Consider the following 24378-nt stretch of genomic DNA (forward strand, 5'->3'; position numbering starts at 1 on the left):
GCCACATTCAGCACCTGGAGACCAAACCTGGCATTCAAATAGATTGAGGCTGCAACAAGAAACACTAGCAGAACTCAGACCTTACAGACAGCAATTTTGGGCAATGCAGATCCACCACAGAGATTTTCAGAATCAGAGTCAAAATCAAGCTTAATATCAATGTCATAGGTTGTGTAATATGTTGTTCTGCAGCAGCAGTACACTGCAATACATAATAAAAAAAACTAATTGGAATTACATTATACACACACATTATATACATACACACACACAAATTTAAATTTAATAAGTAGTGCAAAAAGAAAGCAAAAAAAAAGGTCATGTTCATGGGTTCATTGTCCGTTCTGAAATTTAATCTTGGAGTGGAAGAAACTGTTCCTAAAAAGCGGACTGTGTGTCTTCAGACTCCTGTACCTCCACCTTGATGAAGTCAATGAGAAGAGCGCATGTCCCAAATGATGGAGGCCTATAGTGATGGATGCTGCCTTTCTGAAACATCGCCCTTTGAAGGTGTCCTCAATGCTGGGAGGACAGACCCATGATGGCACTGGCTGACTTGCAACTTTCTGCAGCTTTTCTTCATCCTGTGCAGTGGTGATGCAGCCAGTCAAAAACAAAACACTACACTATCTCAATGTACATGAGGACAGTAAACTAAATTTAATTAAAGTAAATTTACTTCAAGGTAGCAATTATTTTATTTACAAACTGTGTATTCCTGTCCTTGAATATCTTTTTTCCCCTAATCATAATAATGCCTTTTTCTCCAAAGATAATTTTCCCAGCTCCAAGAAGCAATGTCAAAACCACTCAAAACATGTAGGAATACAAAGCACAAACTTCAAACAAAAATAAGTATAACGAAGTGCAGAGTTATTTTTAGAACTTCAAAGTTTGAATTGTAGCAATAATGATACTTACTGCTACTGTAAAAATGCCAACTACGCCAAATCTGTAATAGGGTTTATTATGGCTGTAATACAAAGAGAGGGGTAGCATCTCTGGTGAAGGGGCTTGTCATTTCCATTCCGGGGCAGCTCATTCATCTCTGGTCCCCAACGGACACTTAGCTCTCACCTGTGGCTCCAAGTAGCTGGCTGCAGTCAATGGTGGCCACTGCTTCAATGGGCAGGCTAAACCAAGCAAGGGTTACCAGTAGGCCTCATACCCCAGTCAGTTAGGGACAAGCCTGTCCTAGCACATGAAGTCTGCTCTGGCCGACTGGCCTGATGAAATCTGCAGTGAGATCCAATGGCCAGGAAGATGGCTCTGTAATGCTCCATGGAGAACGAAGTGCGTGACAAGGCACAGAAGATATCATGGTCATCCACTGCAACCAAGGAAGAGCCCAGTTTGTGACGCTTGCTCATACCCCTGGACCCGGACTTCTGAAGTCAAGGGAGGGGAACTGCTCCAGTGCAAAAACTCTTCCACACGTGTTTTCTGTCATCATCGGATGATGAACAACCACTACCAGTACAAAACAAAGTTGGCATTGCAAGCAGAGACTTCGAACTGCAATTGGTTTATTATTGTCACGTGTACCACGATACAATGAAAAGCTTGTCTTGCATACTATTCATGCAGATCAGGTTACACAGTGCATTGAGTAGAACATGGTAAAACAGTAAGAGTGTAGAACAGAGTGTAACAGCTACAGAGAAAGTGCAGTGCAGGTAAACAATAAAGTGCAAGATCATAATGAGATTGATTGTGAGGTCAAGAGTCCAATTTATCGTACTAGGGAACTATTTATTAGACTTGTTACTGTGGGATTGAGGCTGTCCTTGAGCCAGGTGGTACGTGTTTTCATTGGGAATAGAAGAGAGAATGTGTGGGGTGGGCGGGGCCTTTGATGATGCCAGCGGCTTTACTGAGGCAGTGAGAAGGAAAGACAGTAGATCGAAGGGAGGCTGGTTTCCACAATGAGCTGAGCCGCGTTCACAGCTCTCTATAGTTTGCTGTGGTCATCAGCAGAGCAGTTGCCATGTGAAGCTGTCACACATCCACAGACAGGATCTTTTCCGTGATCCTTTGATATAAATCAGTAAGGGGACATGCAAAAATGTCTTTAGCCTCCTGGGGGTGTAGAGCTGTTAGTGAAGTGAGCTTCCTAGGTCATCATCTATGTGGTTCAGCTGGGCGAAAGACTAAACACGGTTTCATTTTTTTGGACACTACTTTTCAACATGGGAGTATGGAAACCCCAATTCGCAATGGCTTCTGATTAAAGGTAGCTGATCCAGCAAATAGAGCAATTATTTTTCCTGCTTAAAGAATCAACAACTAGAAAGGATAAGTGTAAAAAATTAAAAGAATCTGTTCTTTCCTACGTGTGGTTGGAACATACCTTTTGAACTCAAAGGCTTTAGGCACTTGGAACTCATATCAACAAATGGCCAGTGTTCATGTTATGTAAACTGTTCATTGTAAATTAGATTGGATTACTTCTGTTAACTAAAAGATTAAAAGGAATGTTAGTCCTGACGAAGGGTCTCGGCCTGAAACGTCAACTGTACCTCTTCTTAGAGATGCTGCCTGGCCTGCTGCGTTCACCAGCAACTTTGATGTGTGTTGTGTGGAATAAAGTGATGAGTTTAGGGTTAAGTCACAGATTAGGCAAAATGTCATTGAATGGGTGAGAAGGAAAGAAGGGCTGAATAGCCTACTCTTATTCTTACCTAGATCAGTTCTAAGGAAACCAAGATTGTTTACTGCTGCTTTGCAAAGTTCAATGTCAAAACAGAGGTCCAAGAAGCCACAACTTCACCGTCAGAGGTAACACATTATGTAATTGTTCAACCGACAAAGCACATCAACAAATTAATTGACATTTTTGTGGTCACAAAATCGTGAACTCAAAGCCTACTTTCAAAGCTACTTCCCCTTTCTTCAAATGAAGAAACTTTTAAGATTCAATCACAGAGTGTTACATCAGAGTACAGGCCTTTCAGCCCATGATCATTTGCCAACCTCTTAACCAACTCAAGATCAACCTACCCCTTCCCTCCTACATAGCCCTCCATGTTTATATTATCCATGCACCTATCTAAAATTCTCTTAAATGTTCCTAATGTATCAGTCTCTACCACCACTCCTGGCAAGCCGTTGCACATACCTAACACACTTAATATAAACAGACATCCCCCCCCCCCCATACTTTCCTCCAATCACCTTAATATTTTGCCCCTCATATTAGCCATTTCCTCCCTGAGAAAAAGACTCGATGCCTCTTATCAGCTTGTACTTCTCCATCTCGTCACCTCTCATCCTCCTTCGTTCCAGAGACAAGCAATACCTTTACTCATGCGCTTTACTACACATATCATCTTTAGAAACATGGAGTTTAATTATTGACAGAAATATTGTAAATGCATATTTCGAGAAGAATTTAGACAAAAAAAAATTCAAAGAAGCAGCCAGAAATCTCACACCACTTCTCACATTCAAGCTCTCCATAAATTCTAATGAGCCTATCATACTACGGTAATGTTTATGCAGCTGACAGACATTCTAGTAAACATAGAAGACAACCTTCCCACACAACTCTGAATGACAACAGAAACAACAGAACTAGTCTTCTATGAGATTTCTGAGCTTAATTCTGTCAGGCAGTAACTAGCAAATGCCACCAATTAGTCTGAACTGACAGTCAGTTTAGTTCAGTTTATTCATTCAGAGAACAGAATTGCAAGGAGAGGCGGAAAAAAAAAGAAACCACAAATGACTCCTGCTCTACCATCGACACAGCCAATAATGTGAAAAGCAATTTTATAATTGAATTGCACCAGGCAGTGATGTACCATGTGGAGATAAAATAGGGAAGGACCCTATGGACTCACTTCCAAGGACTCATCTCAAGTTCTTATACTGATTGCTTATTTATTTTTTTTCTTTTTGTATTTGCACAGTTTGTCATCTTCCGCATACTGGTTGAATGCCCAGCTGGTGCAGTCTTTCATTGACTCTATTCTGGTTATTATTCAATTATAGATTTATTGAGTGTGACAGCAAGGTAGCATAGTGGTTAGCACAAAGCTTTAGAGCGCCAGTGACCCAGGTTCATTCCTCGCTACTGCCTGTAATGAGTTTGTACATTCTCCACGTGGCTGCGTGGGTTTCCTCCAAGTGCTCTGGCTTCCTCCCACATTACAAGGACATTCCAGTTGGCAGGATAATTGGTCATTGTAAATTATCCCATGATTAGGCCAGGATTAATTTGGGGGATTGCTGGGCAGCGTAGCTTGAAGGGTCGGAAAAACCTGTTCTGCGCTATATCTCAATAAGTAAACAAAAATAAAATTAACCTCAGTGTTGTATATGGTGACAAATAACAAATGTACTTTGACTTTGAAATTCAAAAAGTTATTTCGCACTTTCACCCAAAATTATCATAGAGTGACTAAATTGAGGAGGGGTTCAACGAAACTGTGAGAGAAACAGGACATAGTTTTTTTTTAAAACTTAAATATCTCTGATAATCTTTTCTCCTGGTACTCAGCGAACCTTGCATCAATTTAACTGTGGATTGTCATGGTAGTGTATTTCTGTCCTACAGGTCAGCATCGGAGTTCAGAGGTCAATTCTGATGCGTTCTGTAAAGAGTCTGTTATGTCCTTCCCATGAGAGCATGGGTTTCCTCCAAGTGCTCAGGTTTCCACCCATATTCTAATGGCGTATGGGTTAGCAGATTAGTTGGTCATTGTAAATTGTCCTGCGTTTAGGCCAGGGTTTAATAGGTGGGTTGATGAGCTTTGCAGCTTGTTAGACCTGAAGGGCCTGTTCTGTGCTGTATCTCTAAATATAACTAATAAAATTCCCATTGCAGGGCTTTACTGAACATAATTAGAAAGTTAGGTTTCCATGCAATAAAATTGTGATCTTTGTGATTAGCATTCCAAGATTTGTTGCTCCGACACCAACTGAAAACATTCAGTAAATTCATGAAAATGACAGCGCAGTAGATAAAACTATGAAGGACAAATTCTGGTCTTTGTAAACATAGGCATCATGATGAATTCTACCTTAAAAATTTAAGCAAATGTATTCGGACAATGAAAGTGAGTCAGTATATGATTGTCACATGTACCAAGTTACAATAAGAACATAAGAAATTGGAGCAGGGGTAGGCCATCTGGCTCGACAAGCCTGCTCCGCCATTCAATAAGATCATGGCTAATCTGACCATGGACTTATCTCCACCGACCTGTCTTTCCCCTATAACCCTTAATTTCCCCTACTATGCAAAAATCTATCCTACTTTGTCTTAAATATATTTACTGAGGTAGCCACAACTGCTTCTTTGGGCACAGAATTCCACAGATTCATCACTCTTTGGGAAAGGTGGTTCCTCTTCATCTCCATCCTAAATTTACTTCCCCGAATCTTGAGGCTATGTCCCCTAGTTCTAGTCTCAACTACCAGTGGAAACAACTTTCCTGCCTCTATCTTATCTATCCCTTTCATAATTTTGCATGTTTCTATAAGGTCTCCTCTCATTCTTCTGAATTCCAGCGAGTACAGTCTCAGGCAACTCAATCTCTCCTCATAGTCTAACCCCCTCATCTCTGGAGCCAATGAAAATCTTTCCTTGTGCACTGTACAAACAGATCAGATCATTTACACTGTACATTGAAGTAGAACAAGGTAAAACAAAACCAGAATGCAGAATAAAGTTAAACAGTGACAGAGAAGGTGTAGTGCAGCTAAACAATAAGTGCAAGAACTTTACAAGATAGATTCTGAGTTCAGTGTCATAGAATCAGAAAAATACAGCACAGAAACAGGCCCTTAGGTCCATCTGGTCTATGCTGAGTCATCTTATCTTAGAGGCTGGAATGCAGACATCCCACCCTGCAAAAACTGATTTCAGGGAGGTAGCACCATCAATTTGCAGGAGACTTCCGGGAGAGGTGGGATGTCTGCAATAGAGTAGCTCCCTAGCAGCTGGCCAGCTAGTTTAAATAACGTTAGCTGTGCTAATGAACGAATGACACCTGTTAAACTCACCTCAACATGTCTTTTACAGTCTTAACCCACCATGGGCAATAGAAAAGTCACTGTTGCAAACGGTGCAGTGAGCAACACTATCATTATTTTTGACCCCTATTCGGCAGGGGTACACTTTAGTGTAGTCTGGGGTGATGTGTGCTTTATATTTTTTTTGGAACACTCTGCCATGGCACTCTCTCACTCTCTGTCTCATGGTCGCTCACGCGCTCCCAAGCGCTCTCGCTTGCTTTCTCTCCCTCTCTCGCTTGCTTTCGCTCTCGCTTACTTTCTCACTCCCTCTCTCGCTTTCTCTCTCGCGCGCTCTCTCTTGCTTTTCTCTCACTCACTTTTAAAAAATTGATTTCCGTGATATTGTATATAATTTGTAGGCATCAGGGAGCCACTATTAATGTGCGGGAGTCTCCCGGAAGTTCTGGGAGAGGTGGGATGTCTGCTGGAATGTAATTTTTTTTAAGTTCAAAGTCAAAGTACATTTATTATCAAAACTATGTCTTAGAGCAACACAAGTAGATATAATTTTAAGGTGATTGTAAGAAACTATAGAGTGGAATGACAGAGGTACATTAAGAACATTTAAGAGGTACTGAGAAAAGGTATATGGATGATAACAAAATGGAGGGCTATATAGGGGGGAAGGGTTAGATTGATCGTAGGTTAAAAAGCCTGTACTGTGCTGCATTGCTCTGGACTCTAGGCTCTATGCTCCAAATAGAAATGAAAAAAAAATTGAGAGATTTTGTGATGGGATTTGGAGGAGTTTGAAGGAAACCTGTCAGCTGAGGAGCCAGGGGCCAGTGGACAGCAAACTGATGATAAAGATGAGGAGACACTTATTTGGTGTTAGTATACAGAATGCTTCACCGGAGTCAAAGATTGTTGCATTCCTTAGCAGACAAATTTGGATCTGTTGTTTGCAGTGGAAGGAGATACAAGGATGTGGGTGGAGAGAAGAGCAGTGGGATTGGTTTCAGAATCACATCAGTAAAAGAACAGACACAGATCAAATGGTCTCCCACTGCGTGGCAAATTTCTATGGTTCGAAATGTCAACAGTGATGACTACTCTTAAATGCTGTTATTCTACCATGAAACATAAATGACAAAAACAGCACAAAACCAGAATCAGAAGCTCAAACATAGCCACAGATTGATTAGTTGCCATGTTCATATGTCTTTAAAACCAATATCAACAGCTTGATGCTTACAAGTTATACAGTACATTGTTCTTAATATTCTAACTCATTCATTCGTTATGTGTCATGTTGAATGACATGGGCGATCATGGTCTTTCTATGACCACGATTGTTCTTGGCAATTTTTTCTACAGAAGTGATTTTCCATTGCCTTCTTCTGGGCAGCGTCTTTACAAGACAGGTGACGTCATCCATTATCAATACTCTTCAGAGATTGTCGCCTGGTGTCAGTGGTCGCATAACCAGGACTTGTGATCTACACCGGCTGCTCCCACGTCTTCATGTGACCCTCACTGGGGTCTAAGCAGGTGGTACACCTCACCCAAGGGTGACCTGCAGGCTAGCTGAGGGAAGGTGCACCTTACACCTCCTTTGGCAGAGAAGTATCTCCACCCTACCACTCCAATGTCCTAACTAAGATAGTCAAATGCACCACAGAATAGGAGCAGGTGCTTTCACCCATTGAACCCATTTCACAAATCAATGAGAACCTGGGTGATCCATACTTTCAGCTCCTCATGCATATCTTAGGCTTACATTTGTTAAGCCAACACATAAGATGTGTTAATAAATCTGTTGAAATAAAATCAATAATAATAATAATAATAATAAGCAAATAAATGATAATATAGTGAGTCCTGACAAGGGTCTCAGCCCAAAACGTCGACTGTTTACTTCAATGGCACGTGCCATTGAAGTCTAAAAAGTTTTCCTTACTATTGAAATGGTGATTAATCCTTGACTCCATGGAAGGCCAAAACCACTTTGATTAATAAATAAAAATGCAAACACGAGGAAATCTGCAGATGCTGGAATTTCAAGCAACACACATCAAAGTTGCTGGTGAACGCAGCAGGCCAGGCAGCATCTTCAGGAAGAGGTACAGTCGACGTTTCGGGCCAAGACCCTTCGTCAGTCTCGGCCTGAAACCTCGACTATACCTCTTCCTGGAGATGCTGCCTGGCCTGCTGCGTTCACCGGCAACTTTTATGTGCGTTGGTTAATAAATAAACTGCCTGGTTTGGTGCAACATCCTCTTACAATATATGAACTACAGCAAAGTGAGAGTAGAAAAAAAATCACTGGCTGTAGTCTACCATCACTGCAGGATTTGCAGGTGTCCAGCGACAAAGAAGTAGGCAGGAAAAATCATTGAGGACATTATCCACCCTGCAAAAAGATCGCTTTTGGGAAGTTCTATAGGTCTATTAAAACAAAACCTTCACACCATCTTTAAAGTTTCTTCCCCCGGCAGGTAATCTGATCAAGTATTCTAGTTAGACCCCCCCACCCCCTCTATTAAACCCATCACTGCGCTGTAAACACTTTAAACCACTGTCTACATTGTAAATACATGTGGCTATTTATGTATTGGTGCACATTTTACTCCATATCTGCACTTCAATCTTTATTTTTATATAATTCTTTATTCTGTATAATTGAATGCATCTTGCACCAACATATCATAACAAATTCCTAACGCATATTCACCCTGTTGGTGCGGTCTTTCATTGTTTATTATGGTTCTTGGATTTACTGTGAATGCCCACAAGAAAATGAATTATATATGGTTGTATATGTTGACATACAGTAGATGTACTTAGATAATATATTTACTTTGAACTTTAAAGACATACGGCGAGTATAGGTGAGCCTTGAATGTTCATAACCTTCACACAGCACTAATCAATTCAGCTCAAATTTTCCTCCAGGTATTCTGCCGAAGATGCTTCTAATAAACACAGGTTCACTCAGCCTCACAGGACCAGGAGAAAAACAAAATGAACAGGAGGTGCTGTTTACAGAAAACTTTTTACTGAAACACTAGATTTCCCCAAAAATTAAATTATACTATTAACAAAAACACATTGAAGTTGTTAAAGCGTTTTCCCAAATGTTGTGAATTTCTCTCTTCAAAATTATACTTAGAAAACGCATCTAATTATAGAGCAGCCATGAAAATTATAAGGTCCCCAGTGTGAATATCCGCAGCATGAACTTGTCAGCTTAAAGAGCAATTTGAACCTAAATACAGTAATTGTTTAAAAGAAACAATGGCACGTGCAACTTTATAGCAAAGCTTTTGAATTTTTAACTTAATCGTTCAGGATATAATTCTCAGTTAATAAAATTTGAAAGCTTTGGTCTAAAAAGCTTTCCTTACCATTGAAGTGGTGATAAATCCTCGACTCCATGGGAGGCCAAAACTACTTTTGATTTTAAAAAAAAGGGACATGAATTTACTGTGTTCCTGTGCAGCTGTTGCTAGCCCTATGCAAGATATTGGTGTGAATACAATAAAAATTAAAGATTAGCTTCATTTGTCACATGCACATTGAAACATACAGTGACACGTGTCATTTTCACTGACCACTGTCTGACGGTATGCTGGTGACAGCTTGCCAGTGTTGCCATGTTTCCAGTGCCAACACAGCATGCCCACAACTTACATTCCAAGAAAAGACACACTGGTATGTGGGAAGAACCGGAGCACCCGAAGGTCACTAGAGAATGTACAAGTCCCTTACAGACACCAGCGGGAATTGAACCCCGATCACGGTAGCACAATGGTAAGAGAAACAGTATTACATCACTGGTGACTCGGGTTCAATTCCTGCCGTTATCTATAAGGAGTCTGTATGTTCCCCTCCCACGTTCTGAAGATGTACAGATGGGTTAGTAGGTCAATTGGACACATGGGTATAATTGGGTACTGCAAGATCATTGAGCCAGAAGAGCTCATTACCGTGCTGTATCTCTAAATGAAAATAATTAAAACTCACTGTGCTGTACAGAGTTTCACTAACTGCTACGCTGCCATGCCTCCCAGTGTGACTCAGACTTCAGCTGACATCTCCTCCATAAAGGAAAACTAAAACAAAAGTTAGTACTTCATGCTAATACTATAGAATGACCAGAACTCCTTTTGCCAGACACATGGGGGGATAAGAATTACAACTATGCTGCTGTGTTTCATTTCCCTCACGGAACACACACAACAGAAAATCTTTTACGGAGTCACTGCTGATTGACTAATTTCTGAATTCTGGATACACACATTTATGTCCAGTTAGCCTTTCATCAGTCCAGATCCTGGCAGACCATGTGAACTAAGCTATTTATTCCGAGATACAGCATGGAACAGACTTTTCCAGCCCAACGAGCAGCACCACACAGCAACTCACCGATTTAATCCAAGCTGAATAATATCATGCTAAACACTACACTATCATGGTGCCTTATAAGGGTCATGGAAACCATGGAAGCCGGGGGGGGGGTCACATAAAGCAGCTGGTGCATACCACAAGTCCTGGTTAGACGACCACTGCTACCAGGCAGACAATATACACACATATACAAGTACGGTGATGACATTACTGTGGTGGGCTGTATCAAGGGTGGTGATGAATTAGCATACAGGAGGAAGATTGAAAATTTGACCACGTGGTATAATAACAACAACCTCTCACTCAATATCAATAAGAACAAGGAAACCAGAGGCCCATGAGCCAGTACTCGCTGGAGGATCAGAGGGTCAGTAACTTTAAATTCTTGGGCGTCATCATCTCAGAGGCCCTGTACTGGACCAACCATACAAAGTATGGCAAACTTCTATAGAGGTATAGTGGAAACTGGCCACGTTACAACCAGGTATGGGAACATCAATGCCCTTGATCAGAAAATCCTACAAAAGATAGTGGATCTGGACCACTACTTCATGAGTAAAGCCCTCCCAACCATTGAGCACATCTACATGAAATGTTCCTGTTCCATCATGAAAGATCCTCACCACCCAGGCCATGCTCTTCTCTCGATGCTGCCATCAGGTAGAAGGTATAAGTGCCTCAGGACTCACACCACCAGGTTCAAGGACAGTTACCACCCTCAACCATCAGGCTCTTGAATAAAAGGGGATAGCTAGACTCATTCTACTTCTGGTGTTCCCACAACCGATTGTCTCACTTTAAGACTCTTATTTCATACCTATTATTTATTTATTTATTTACTGCATATTTTCATTTGCACAATGTGTTGTTCATTGATCCTATTTACAGTTACTGCTCTATAGATTTGCTAAATATGCCCACAGGGGAAAAAAATTCAGGGCTGGATGTGGTGACACGTATGTACTCTGAAAATAAACTTTACTTTGAACTTTGAACCTCTGAAGAGAACTGATAAGGCTAGGGTCACCTGTCATTGCCACAAGGCGACAACGGCCAACCACTTCTGTAGAAAATTTGCCAAGAACAATCATGATCATGAGACCATGATCACCCAAGTCATATTACACAGCACAAAATGATGATAATTATACATAGATATTAACATACATAAAATATACATCTGGCTTTGCAACATGCAGCGACCCTTTACAGAACAGAATAGGGAAAAAAAAAGAACAGCTAGATTGTGGTCTATTCCTTACTTCATGGTAGTGTAGTGGTTAGCACAACGCTTTACAGTACCAGTGACCTAGGTTCAATTCCCAATGCTGCCTGTAAGGAGTTTATACATTCTCCCCATGACCGTGTGGGTTTCCTCCCACAGTCCAAAGCTATACCGGTTGGAAGGTTGATTGGTCATTGTAGATTTTCCCGTGATTAGCCTAGGATTAAATCGAAGGTTTCTGGGCGGTGCGGCTCAAAGGGCTGGAAGGGCCCGTTCCTGCTGTATCGCAATAAATAAATAAACAGACACACACTGCCATTTTCTACACCATGCACGTGCATTGTAACAACAGTGGAGCTTTTGCCCTACAAAAGACAAGGAAGAAAATGCCATCACTATGTTTACAACGTCAATGAAAATCATCAGCATGAATGAAGTGAAAAGTAGGGTCTACCCCCCCACCCCGTCCCGATAATCTCAATAGCTCCATGATTGTGTGGCTTCCAACTGTAGAAACCGCACGATAACAGCAAGTGACTGAAGAATATAAAAGCAATTTAAGAAGCTTTATTGTGTTACTGAATAAAACAGACACTACCATAAACAGTAAATTTTTTCATGCCTATTGTAAAAGTATCCAAAGTGTCTGCATTTGTGATTATATATAATGAGCCGGTTCCTTAAGGTTGTTATAGCCGAAGGTGGTAATTGGGACAATATCTACTAAACGTTCCCAATGGTGTACGCCTCAAATAGCCTCTGACAAACAAGTCCAACTCCTGGCCTTCACATACGGCTCATCCTTTTTGAGGATGTAACTAGTAGAGTGGATGGGGAGAACCAGTGGATGTGGTATATTTGGATTTTCAGAAGGCTTTTGACAAGGTCCCACACAGGAGATTAGTGTGCAAACTTAAAGCACATGGTATTGGGGGTAAGGTATTGATGTGGATAGAGAATTGGTTGGCAGACAGGAAGCAAAGAGTGGGAATAAACGGGACCTTTTCAGAATGGCAGGCAGTGACTAGTGGGGTACTGCAAGGCTCAGTGTTGGGACCCCAGTTGTTTACAATCAATATATATTAATGACTTAGATGAGGGAATTAAATGCAGCATCTCCAAGTTTGCGGATGACACGAAGCTGGGTGGCAGTGTTAGCTGTGAGGAGGATGCTAAGAGGATGCAGGGTGACTTGGATAGGTTAGGTGAATGGGCAAATTCATGGCAGATGCAATTTAATGTGGATAAATGTGAGGTTATCCACTTTGGTGGCAAAAACAGGAAAACAGATTATTATCTGAATGGTGGCCGATCAGGAAAAGGGGAGGTGCAACGAGATCTGGGTGTCATTATACACCAGTCATTGAAAGTGGGCATGCAGGTACAGCAGGCGGTGAAAAGGGCAAATGGTATGCTGGCATTAATAGCAAGAGGATTCGAGTACAGGAGCAGGGGGGTACTACTGCAGTTGTACGAGGCCTTGGTGAGACCACACCTAGAGTATTGTGTGCAGTTTTGGTCCCCTAATCTGAGGAAAGACATCCTTGCCATAGAGGGAGTACAAAGAAGGTTCATCAGATTGATTCCTGGGATGGCAGGACTTTCATATGATGAAAGACTGGATCGACTAGGCTTATACTCATTGGAATTTAGAAGATTGAGGGGGGGATCTTATTGAAACGTATAAAATCCTAAAGGGATTGGACAGGCTAGATGCAGGAAGATCGTTCCCGATGTTGCGGAAGTCCAGAACGAGGGGTCACAGTTTGAGGATAAAGGGGAAGCCTTTTAGGACCGAGATTAGGAAAAACTTCTTCACACACAGAGTGGTGAATCTGTGGAATTCTCTGTTACAGGAAAGAGTTGAGGCCAGTTCATTGGCTATATTTAAGAGGGAGTTAGATATGGCCCTTGTGGCTAAAGGGATCGGGGGTATGGAGGGAAGGCTGGTACAGGGCTCTGAGTTGGATGATCAGCCATGATCATACTGAATGGCAGTGCAGGCTCGAAGGGCCGAATGGCCTACTCCTGCACCTATTTTCTATGTTTCTACTAGGGGCAAAGGGAGGTTATTGCCGCCTTAAAAACAGTCACTTCAGGCAGATGAGGCTCATCAGCCGTGGTTGGCAGCTCATCTAGAAGGAAAACTCTGATCTCAAACCTCCGCTGCCTTGCGGACACACCCACTCATGGGGAAGGCTTCAGGAGTAAACTCTGAGGGAAAAATCTGGAGCTGGAGTCCCTAAGGCTGTTCTACACTGATTGTCGCCTCCTGCAATGCTGCTGGTACCAAACTGTATCGGTCTCTACCATTCCTTTGGGTTCATTAGATGCGTGAAGAGGGGGGAGCTTGCTACACGGGCAACAGATTGCTCTCTGTATCGTACTGCCCAGGCTTGTGTATCTAGACAGCTAGGACACAACATCCATGGTTGACCCTGATCGAAGGGAGCCTCACTCACTCATGTACTGAGATCAGTTGGGAGAGTTAGCCACTAGTCCAATGTCACTGGCAGCGAGATTTTCTTGGGGTAGCACAGTAGTGTAACAGTTAACTCAATGCTTTACTGTAAAAGCTGTAAAATCAGAGTTTGATTCTGGCCGCTGTTTGTAAGGAGGTTGTACATTCTCAGTGTGAGCACATGGCCAAGTGGTTAAGGCATTGGACTAGCTACCTGAAGGTCATGAGTTCGAGCCCCAGCCGAGGGAACGTGTTGTGTCCTTGAGCAAAGCACTTAACCACACATTGCTCTGCGATGACACTGGTGCCAATCTGTATGGGTCCTAATGCCCTTCCCTTGGACAACACTGGTGTCGTGGAGAGGGTAGACTTGCAGCACGGGCAACTGCTGGTCTTCCATACAACCTTGCCCAGGCCTGCGCCCTGGAGAGTGAAGACTTTACAGGCGCAGATCCATGGTTTCGCAAGACTAACGGATGCCTTAAATGATTAAATGTACATTCTCATCATGATTGTATGGAATTTCTCCCACATTCCAGAGACATATTCCTTTGAATCCATTCTTGCAAAAATGGCCATTACTACCTAACTGTCTCTCACTGGCCACCCACCCTGTAGGCATTGGCAATAACTAGTTAACTTAATATCCAAGGTTTTACATATGGAAGACTAAAGTAATGCTAGTATTGCGTGGCACTGTAGCGTAGTGGTTAACTTAACGCTTTACAGAGTCAGTGACTGTAATCAAGGTTCAATTCCCACCGCTTTCTGTCATGAATTTGTACATTCTCCCCATGACCATATGGGTCTCTGGGTACTTTAGTTCCCTCCCACATTCCAAAGATGAACAGTTGGGCTCAGCAAGTTGGGGACATGCTATGTTGGTGCTGAAAGTGAGGCAACACTGGTGGACTGCCCTGCACAATCCTCACTGATTTGATTTAGCGGAATCAATGCATTTCACTGCATGTTTCCATATACATGTGACAAATAAAGCTAAATATTTATCTTTTTGTTTTGGAAGCTACCAGTAAAATTCTGCAATCACCAAACTAATGGCTGATTCAATCTCCATTCAAGAATAAATTTCTATTGACATTTGGAGAATTAAATCCATTTGGTACCTCAGCCGATGCAGGAAGATGGGTTAACTTCACTATAGAAGAGCAAAAAAAAAAAGGAAACTAACTTACAATAATAACAAAAAGAATTGAATTCTAACTAATATGATTTGCCTCTGAGGCTTTCCTTAGGTCACGAATAGTCTAGACAATGATTCAAGATTGCTCATGCATCTGCTGAGTCAGGGTCAGAAGCAGCAAGGATTTGGAAACAACCAAGAGAAAATCTTCACTTGCCGGAAATCTGAGCAACACACACAAAATGCTGGAGGAATTCAGCAGGCCAGGCAGCATCTATGGAAAAAAAAGTACCGTCGCTGTTTCAGGCCGAAACCCTTCGCCAGGACTGGAGACAAAAAGCTGAGGAGTAGATTTAAAATGAGGGAGGTGGAGGGGAGAGAGAAACACCAGGTGATAGGTGAATCTTGGAGGGGGAGGAATGAAGTAAAGATCTGGGAAGTTGATGGGTGAAAGAGTCAGAAGGCCATGGAAGAAAAAAAAGGCGGGGGGGGGGGAGATGAGCACTAGAAGAAGGCGATGGGCAGGCAAGGAGATAAGGTAAGAGAGGGAAAAGGGGATGGGAAATAGTGAAGGGGATGGGGGCACTAACGGTAGTGAGGGAGGAGGTGTAGGGGTAGGTGTAGCACTTGTTCCGCTTGCAAGGATAAGTGTGCCAGGAGGGAGATTAGTGGGAAGGGATGAATGAACAAGTGAGTCAGGTAGGGAGCGATCCCTGCGGGAAAGCATAGAGTGGGGGGAAGGAAAGAAGTTGTTGGTGGTGGGATCCGATTGGAAGTGGCGGAAGTTTCATAGAATTATGTACTGGACGCAGAAGCTGGTGGGGTGGTGGGAGAGGAAAAGACGAACCCTATCGCTGGTAGGTTGGCGGGAGGATGAGATAAGAACTGACGTGTGAAGTGGAAGAGATATGGTTGAGGGCAGTGCTGATGGTGGAGGAAGGGAAGCCTCTTTCTTTGAAAAAGGACATGAAAAGCCTCAACCTGAGAGCACATGCCCCCCCATCCCCTTCACCATTTCCCATCCCTTTTCCCTCTCTCACCTTATCTCCTTGTCTGCCCATTGCCTCCCTCATTCCCTTTTTTCCCTCCTTGGTCTCTTTCACCAATTTCTCAGCTCTTTACTTCATCCTTCCCCCTCCATGTTTCACCTATCACCTGGCGTTTCTCTCTCCCCTCCCCTCCACCAACCTTTTAAATCTACTCCTCACCTTTTTTTTCGCCAGTTCTGCCAAAGCATTTCAGCCCGAAATACCAACTATACTTTTTTTTTCCATAGATGCTGCCTGGCCTGCCAAGTTCTTCTGCATTTTGTGTGTGTTATTTGGTAACAAAGATGCTTGGCAATGAATGCAAGTGTTCAGCAAGGAGTTTTCCCCTAAATAAGCATTTTATAGAAGAGTATGCGCTAAGTAACTCTGGAGATCCGTAACAGGAATACAGGATAGAAAGTTACTTTCGTGCAGCAACACCACTTGAAATTACATTTCCCATTTGATGACAGTCAAAGAAATTTCATTTTTGTCAATTTAAATAATAGTTTAATCCTATATTACTTGTGGGAGAATTTGGTTTAATTTTACAATGTTAAAGAAAACCCACACATTCCCAACTTGGGTGCCACGGTAGCAAAATGGTTAGCACAACACTATTACAGCTCAGGTTCCAGAGTTAAATCCCAGCATTCTCTGTAAGGAGTCTGTACATCCTTCCCGTGGAATGCATGGGTTTATCCCCAAGTGATCCCATTTCCTCCCACTGACTAAGGATGTAACAGGTAGGTTAACTGGTCACTGTTAATTGTCCCATGGTTAGGTTAGGGTTAATTGTGTTTGTTGGGGTTTGTTGAGGCAGTGTGGCTTGAAGGGTCGGAAGACCCTATTCAACATTTATCACTAAATAAGTACATTTTTAAACCTTCAAGCTAATGTCAAGCACAGCCCTGTTCAACAAACCCTCCTTTGCCTAAGCAGAATTGCAGAAAAGTTCAAAGTAAATTTATTATCAAAGTCACCATATGCTACACGGCGGATTCATTTTCTTGCAAGCATTCACAGTAGAACAAAGAAATACGACACACAATCAATGAAAACTACACACAAAAACTGATAATCAATGTGCAAAAGAAAACTGTACAAATACAAAAAAAAAACAAATAAATAAATAACTCTTACTGAGAATGAGTTATAGATTCCTTGGAAGTGAGTCTGTAGGTTGTAGGATCAGTTCACAGTTGAGGTGAGTGAAGTTATCCATGCTGGTATAGAAGCCTGATGGTCAAAGAGTAATGGAGATGCAAGTTCTTGGGAAAGGGATTCACAATACAAAAAAAGTTGAAGGAGATGCAAACATTGCTGAATGACTGTTCCTGAACCTAGCCATGAGAGACCCAAGGCTCCTGTAGCTCCTTCCTGATGGTAGCAGTGAGAAGGGAGCCAGGCCTGGATAGATGCTGCTTTCAAATGTTCAAAATAAGTAAATAAATAATACTAAGAACATGAGCTATAGTTTTTTAGAACTGAGTCGGTCTCAATCTGAAACATCAACTGGTTATTCCTCTCCACAGAAAATGCTTAGTTTACATTTCAGCCAGACCACTTAGCACCAGAGAGCGGTGTTTCCATACAAATGTAGACACAAGAGTCATATTCCGGGCAAGATATTGAAGAGCTCTGGTAAAACTCGGAGGTCAATCACAACAGTACCAGACATCACGGCAGGAGTTCCTCTGGGCAGTAACCCAGGTCCAGTTATCTGAAGCGGTTTCATTAATCACCTTCTGTCCATTGGGTCTGGAGAGGAAAGATGTTCACTGATGAAAGCACAAACTATAAACACCAGAGATTCTGTAGATGCTCAATATCTGGAGGACACACACAAAAAAGCATGAGGAACTCAGCAAGTCAGGAAGCAGCTACGGTGGGGAATAAACAGTCAATAGCTTGGGCTGAGACCCTTCATCAGGACTGGAAAGGAAAGGGGCAGAAGCTAGAATAAGATGGGGGGAGGAGGAGTACAAACTGGCAGATGATAGGTGAGGAAGGAGGTAGGTGGGTGGGGAAGTTGAATGAAGTGAGAAACTGGGAAGATTTAGGTGGAAAAGTTGAAGGACTGAAGAAGGAGGAATCTGAAGGACAGTAAGATCATGGGAGAAAGGGAAGAATGAGAGGCACCAGAGGGATGTGATAGGCAACTGAGACAAGGAGAAAGCTGAGATGGGTACCAGAAAAAGGAGGGGGAGGAAAAGATCAACAGAAGTAATGGAATATATAGTCCATTCACTGCCCCTCAGCAAACACAATAATCCACACCTACATGCAACAAGACCAAACCCAAGTTAAGAGTCAGGCATGGGCTTGGAAAGGCAGTGACAGACACTCACAGGACCCTTGACAGTTATTGCCAATAACCTATGGCTAGGAGAGCAAATAAGCCAAAATAACTCCATATCCACAACACCCAAAGCATTGTAGCACACACACACACAAAGAAAACTGGAGAAACTCAGGTCAGGCAATATTGATGTAAATGAATAAACAGGTGAAGTTTCAGGCCAAGACCCTTCATTAGGACTGGAAAGGAAGGGGGGAGAACCCAGAATAAGGTGAGGAGAAGGGAAGGAGGACAAGTTAGAAGGTGATAGGTAAAACCAGGCAGGCGAGGGATGGAGGCAAAGCAGGAAGTCAGGGACTGATAAGTGGAAAAGGCAAAGGGCTGGAGAGAAAAGATAAGCGAGCACAGCGTAGAATTCACCTGGGTGGATGAGTTTCAATCCCACATGCATGATACTGTCGGGAACAGAGGGACCAGCTGGGGTCTTATAGTATATATTTACAGTAAGGTGTAATATCATTTATGAATTTGTATTTTAAAGCAAGGTTTTGATGAATGATATTTGCCACTTGATCATGCCTCTGCAAGTAATCAGATTGAGTTAAACTGCTACGGGATCCTGTAATGTGTTGGATTGTTTCTGGTTTTTCATCGGCATTTTCTGCATTTATCATCTTGAATTTGTTGGTCTTTCGTTATATATTTTTGATTTTTTTTTTGTGTTAACCACCTGGTCCTGTATTGCCTCAAGGACCCCTTCTGTTTCTTCTTATTATTACTTATTTTTTCTCAGCTCAAGCTAGTAAAACTGGAGGTACCGGCATAAACAAGCACGCTGATTTGTCAATAGCTAGGTATTTTTGGACTATTTTAAAGGTGTTTAGTATTGTGGCTTTCTGAAGATTTACAGATTAATATCTATGTAACTGTTGATGATGTTTGTCCCTGTATCCAGTCATGTCAGGCTCAAATTCCGTTACTCGGTAACATACAAGCATTATGAATGTGTTTACTTCTAATGACCATTTCATGCGTATCTTTCTTCTCTTAACTGCTTGAGTGGTCTCAGTTTATTCCCCTGAGAAACACTTGCAGCAGTCACAGCTTGTAGTGTTGGTGGGCTACTTCAAATGTTGGTTGTATCTTTCTCGGGTTTCCCGGTGCCTGCCCACCTCTTCAGCAGTGCACCACTAGCAGTTCACTTACTGTCACGCCCAGTGCTAGCTCCAGGGATGCCCAGGCAGCAGCCGTATCACTCTATTCTAAAGCAAAAGAGTATTTCTTTTTACAGCTACAGATAGATTTTAGTTTTGGCTGCCCCTAACACAGAGAACAGATGCTGTGACCAGTGCACCGCCCAATCTGGCTGTATTGTGTTCACTTCTGGTCAGCTCATTATAGGAAGCATGTGGATGCTTTAGAGAGGGTGCAGAGATTTACCAGGATATTGCATGGATTGGAGATCACATCTTACAAGGATAGATTGGGAGAGCAAGGGCTTTTCTCTTTGGAAGGTAGGAGGATGAGAGGTGACTTGATCGAGGTGTATGAGATGGAGTGGACAGCCAGCACCACTTTTCCGGGGTGGAAATGGTTAATTCAAAAGGGCATAATCTTAAGATGATTGTTGGAAAGTAATCAAGCAAGGGGTCCATGGACCCCAGGTTGGGAACCTCTGCTCTAGGGCTCCACAAGGAAAATTGGAACAACGGCCTTGCTAAACATTTCCTCAACCTATAGATCAAAAAGAGGAAAAGTTGCATTCTGAGAGAGATACAACTTTGTCAAATTAATTGCCGATACTAAGTTAAGAATCAGTTAGGGGAGTTGTTGTGGCTAAAGCCCATCAGCAGGCTGATGTAATGTGCTTGGTTAGAATTCTAGTACTTGAGTAAACAAATCTTGTTACTGACTGGAAGAGACAAAGTTTAAAGTACATCTATCAAAGTGTATTTTGATATCACAGAATAATGGGAAGGTTTTACACAGATAGCTATTAATTCAATCTTCCAAGAGGAGCATAGAAAAGATCAATTAGACATCCAGAATCAACCAGAGGGAGGGGCAAAAACTCCCAACAACTGTCATGCTCAGAAGATGCAATTGTGTATGGTATCTCACAACTTTAACCTGGAACAATGCCCAGGAAGGACTAGTGAGGCATGTACAAGTCGGCATGTGGTGAGGTGGTAACAAAGCAGCTTGCTTAACACTATTACAGCACTAGTAACCTGGATTCAATACCACTGCTGCCTGTAATGAGTTTGTATGTTCTTCCCATGACCATGTGGGTTTCCTCTAGATGCTCCATCTCTACCCTAGTGGTTCCCATTATCATCATTCTAAACCTAATAGATTATAGTATGGTAGCATAATGGTTAGCACAACGTTCTTACAGCTCGGGACGTCGGAGTTAGAAGTTCAATCCCGGCGTCCTCTGTAGAAAAATAGATAGACAGACATACTTTATTGATCCCGAGGGAAATTGGGTTTCGTTACAGTTGCACCAACCAAGAATAGAGTATAAATATAGCAACATAAAACCATAAATAATTAAATAATAATATGTAAATTATGCCAGATGGAAATAAGTTCAGGACCAGCCTATTGGCTCAGAGTGTCTGACCCTCCAAGGGAGGAGTTGTAAAGTTTGATGGCCACAGGCAGGAATGACTTCCTATGACGCTCTGCGCTGGTCATGGAAAGACTACATTTGCCTACATCATGCAACACGGCACATGAGAAATGAACGAGATGCTACCTGACCTGCCACGTTCCTCCAGCATTTTATGTGTGTTACTCATCTGTGTACATACGGCACAGGAGCATTTGTTACCCTGAACCCACAAGCAGTGTTTATTAACTCCTTGCAGATGGGGAATTTCACATGCAGCTTATTTTACAATATATATTTTGCAGATTTTGCAGGAGTGGGGGGGGGGGCTACTTATCCAAAAAACAACTTGTTTTAGCAATAATCAAGCAGAAGCAAAAGGTAAGCAGTCGCACCATCTCTGATGAATGCCTTTGGGGGTTTTTTGTGGTACTATCTGATAATCACAGACTCCATCAAACTGAAGTTATCACATAGATTTTGAAGCAAGATGCAATTAAGACTTTCTGTGTAAATATTATCGTTTCTCTAATATACAATGAGGAGCCTGGTGTTTAGATTGAGGATTAATTATCTTTAAGATAAACTAAAGCACATTAACATCAACTAATTACTCTTACAGTACAGTTAATGATGTAACATGGGCGCAGTACGCAGAGATATAATGTTAAGAATTGCATTTGTATACCACCTTATCAATTCTTTTTCAGGGTATTCTCCAGCATATTAACTAAAATAACTTTGAGCGGAAACTAGTATGAAAATAGTATGGCAGACAATTTGTACTCAACCAGGTCACACTAACAGCTCCGTGATAGTGAATAAAATAAATTGTTTCTAGAATGCTGGGTAATTTCTGAAGATTAACTTCATGTGCATTGAAATCCCCTCCTCCCATTCCCTCCTTTTCCATTCCTCATTCACTCCTGTTCTTCTCACCTGCCCACCACTTCCTTCCTCCTTCCCCTTCTCCCATGGTTCTATCAGATTCCTTCTTGTTAACACATAGAAAACCTACAGCACAATACAGGCCCTTCAGCCCACAAAGTTGTGCCGAACATGTCCCTACCTTAGAAACTACTAGGGTTACCCATAGCCCTCTATTTTTCTAAGCTCCATGTACCTATCCAAAAGTCTCTTAAAAGACCCTATCGTATCTGTCTCCACCACCGTTGCCGGCAGCCCATTCCACTCACTCACCACTCTCTGAGTAAAAAAACTTACACCTGACATCTCCTCTGCACCTACTCCCCAGCACCTTAAACCTGTGTCCTCTTGTGGCAAACAAGAGAAATTCTGCAGATGCTGAAAATTCAAGCAACACACATCAAAGTTGCTGGTGAGCGCAGCAGGCCAAGCTCTTCCTTCAGTTAGTCCTGATGAAGGGTCTCGGCCTGAAACGTCGACTGTAACTCTTCCTAGAGATGCTGCTTGGCCTGCTGCATTTACTAGCAACTTTGATGTGTGTTGCTTGGCATCACCATACTTCTTGATTCTATATTTTGATAACTAGAAACAGCAATTATTGTATCACATGAAAAATGGTTTGGCATGGACTAGATGGGCTGAAGGGCCTGTTTCTGTGCTGCACTTTTCTATGGCTCTATATAATATTCACTAACTTTCACAACCTTATACTTAAAAGATACCACATGGCCAGCATCAAGATGACTAATTTCCAATTTAAGTCTCTGCCTTCAAATGAAGGGAAGGATAGGTGGAATTAAGCTGAGAAGAATCACCACAAAAACTTGAAAGAAATAACTCTTAAAAGAGGTTCATCTTTCTTTTCATGTTTTTAAAGGAATGCTTATCAAACTACAACACTTTTCATATTTTTATGGTTAAAAATTACATACCAGTCATGTGTAATAAGCTGTCCAACCAGGGGTGCCGGAAACAAATATTTCTAAAAAATTAATTGGCAACACTGTTGGTGACGAAAGCATACAATGCACAACTTTGAAACCTCATTATATATTCTTAATACTTCTGTTTCCCCTTAAAACTGTTAACATCTGCTCACAGCTTTACTGAAAGTGACAGAAAGATAACCATCTTTTGAGGTCATATGTTAAATAAATTTAAGACAGACAATTTCATGGGTCTTTTTATCATTTCGAGCTTGTTATACGTATTGGATGATAATTTTGATTTTCGTGATGGCCATCTAAAGCTCACGGATGCTTGTCACTTTTACTCCCATTCCCACACCAACTTGTCCACCCTGGGCATCCTCCACTGCCAGGATTCCAGTCCTCATTAGGGAGTCAGAGATGGAGAGGGTCAGTGGCTTTAAATTCCATGGCATTAACATATCAAAGGCCCTGTCCTGGGACGAGCACACAAGTGTCATCACAAAGATAGTACATCAGCACCTTTCTTAGAAGTTTGCATAGATTCAACATAGTACCAAAAACTTGGCCTAACTTCTATAAATGGACAGTTCAGAGTATCTTAACTGACTACATCAAGGCCTGATATGGAAACACCAATGCCCAGGAATGAAAAAGGTTACGGAAAGTGGTGGCGACAGCCCAGTCCTTCACAGGCAAAACCCTCCCCACCGTTGAGTACGTCAACAAGAAGCTCTGACACAAGAAAGCATCATCATGGACTGCCAGCATCCAGCCCACACTGTCTTCTCACTGCTACCATTGGGGAAGGAGGAACGGGGCCATTGGGGAAGGAGGAACGGGGCCATTGGGGAAGGAGGAACGGGGCCATTGGGTCCCACATCACCAGCTGCAGGAACAGTTATTATCTTTCTACCATCAGACCTCTGGATAACTTGACTCACCCGAACACTAAACTGATTCCACAATCTATGGACTCACTTCAAGGACTCTACAACTTGTGTTTTCTAATTATTACGCATTATTTTGTTGGGCCTTTTTGTATTTGCACAGTTTGTCATCTTTTGCACACTGGTTGTTTGACTTTGTGTGAGTTTTTCCATCGAGTTTATTTGTTCCCTCTCTCTCAATCCACAATGTTCCTCTAATTTTTGTTCCCTTTCACATACCCGTCCTCTAGTCCCCCCTTCACCTACACATTTCACCCACCAGATCCCCTCCTCCATATGGTTCCCTTCATTACTTAAAGTACTCCAGTACTCATACCTGTCCCTTCACATCAGCCTATCTCCACCTCCCTCTCACCCCACCAGATTCCAGGAGTCCTCTTCTTCCAACTTCTGACTATTGACCACATAACTCTCTACCAACATCCCCGCC

At 42.2% G+C, this 24378-nt stretch overlaps 1 protein-coding gene and 1 long non-coding RNA gene across 12 annotated transcripts in view; both read right to left on the reverse strand.

Annotated features, from left to right (window-relative positions):
- Positions 1-24378, reverse strand: part of LOC140194896 (transcription factor 4-like) — a 681375-nt gene that overhangs the window by 645483 nt on the left and 11514 nt on the right. The window lies entirely within an intron of this gene.
- LOC140194898 (uncharacterized) lies at positions 256-23056 on the reverse strand. Its single transcript, XR_011885324.1, has 4 exons — positions 23002-23056; positions 20925-20965; positions 17370-17987; positions 256-584 (listed from the first exon to the last, which is right to left on the reverse strand). It is a non-coding gene; the product is annotated as an uncharacterized lncRNA (long non-coding RNA).

Source organism: Mobula birostris, chromosome 3 (genome assembly GCF_030028105.1).
Source record: "Mobula birostris isolate sMobBir1 chromosome 3, sMobBir1.hap1, whole genome shotgun sequence".
Lineage (NCBI taxonomy): Eukaryota > Metazoa > Chordata > Chondrichthyes > Myliobatiformes > Myliobatidae > Mobula > Mobula birostris.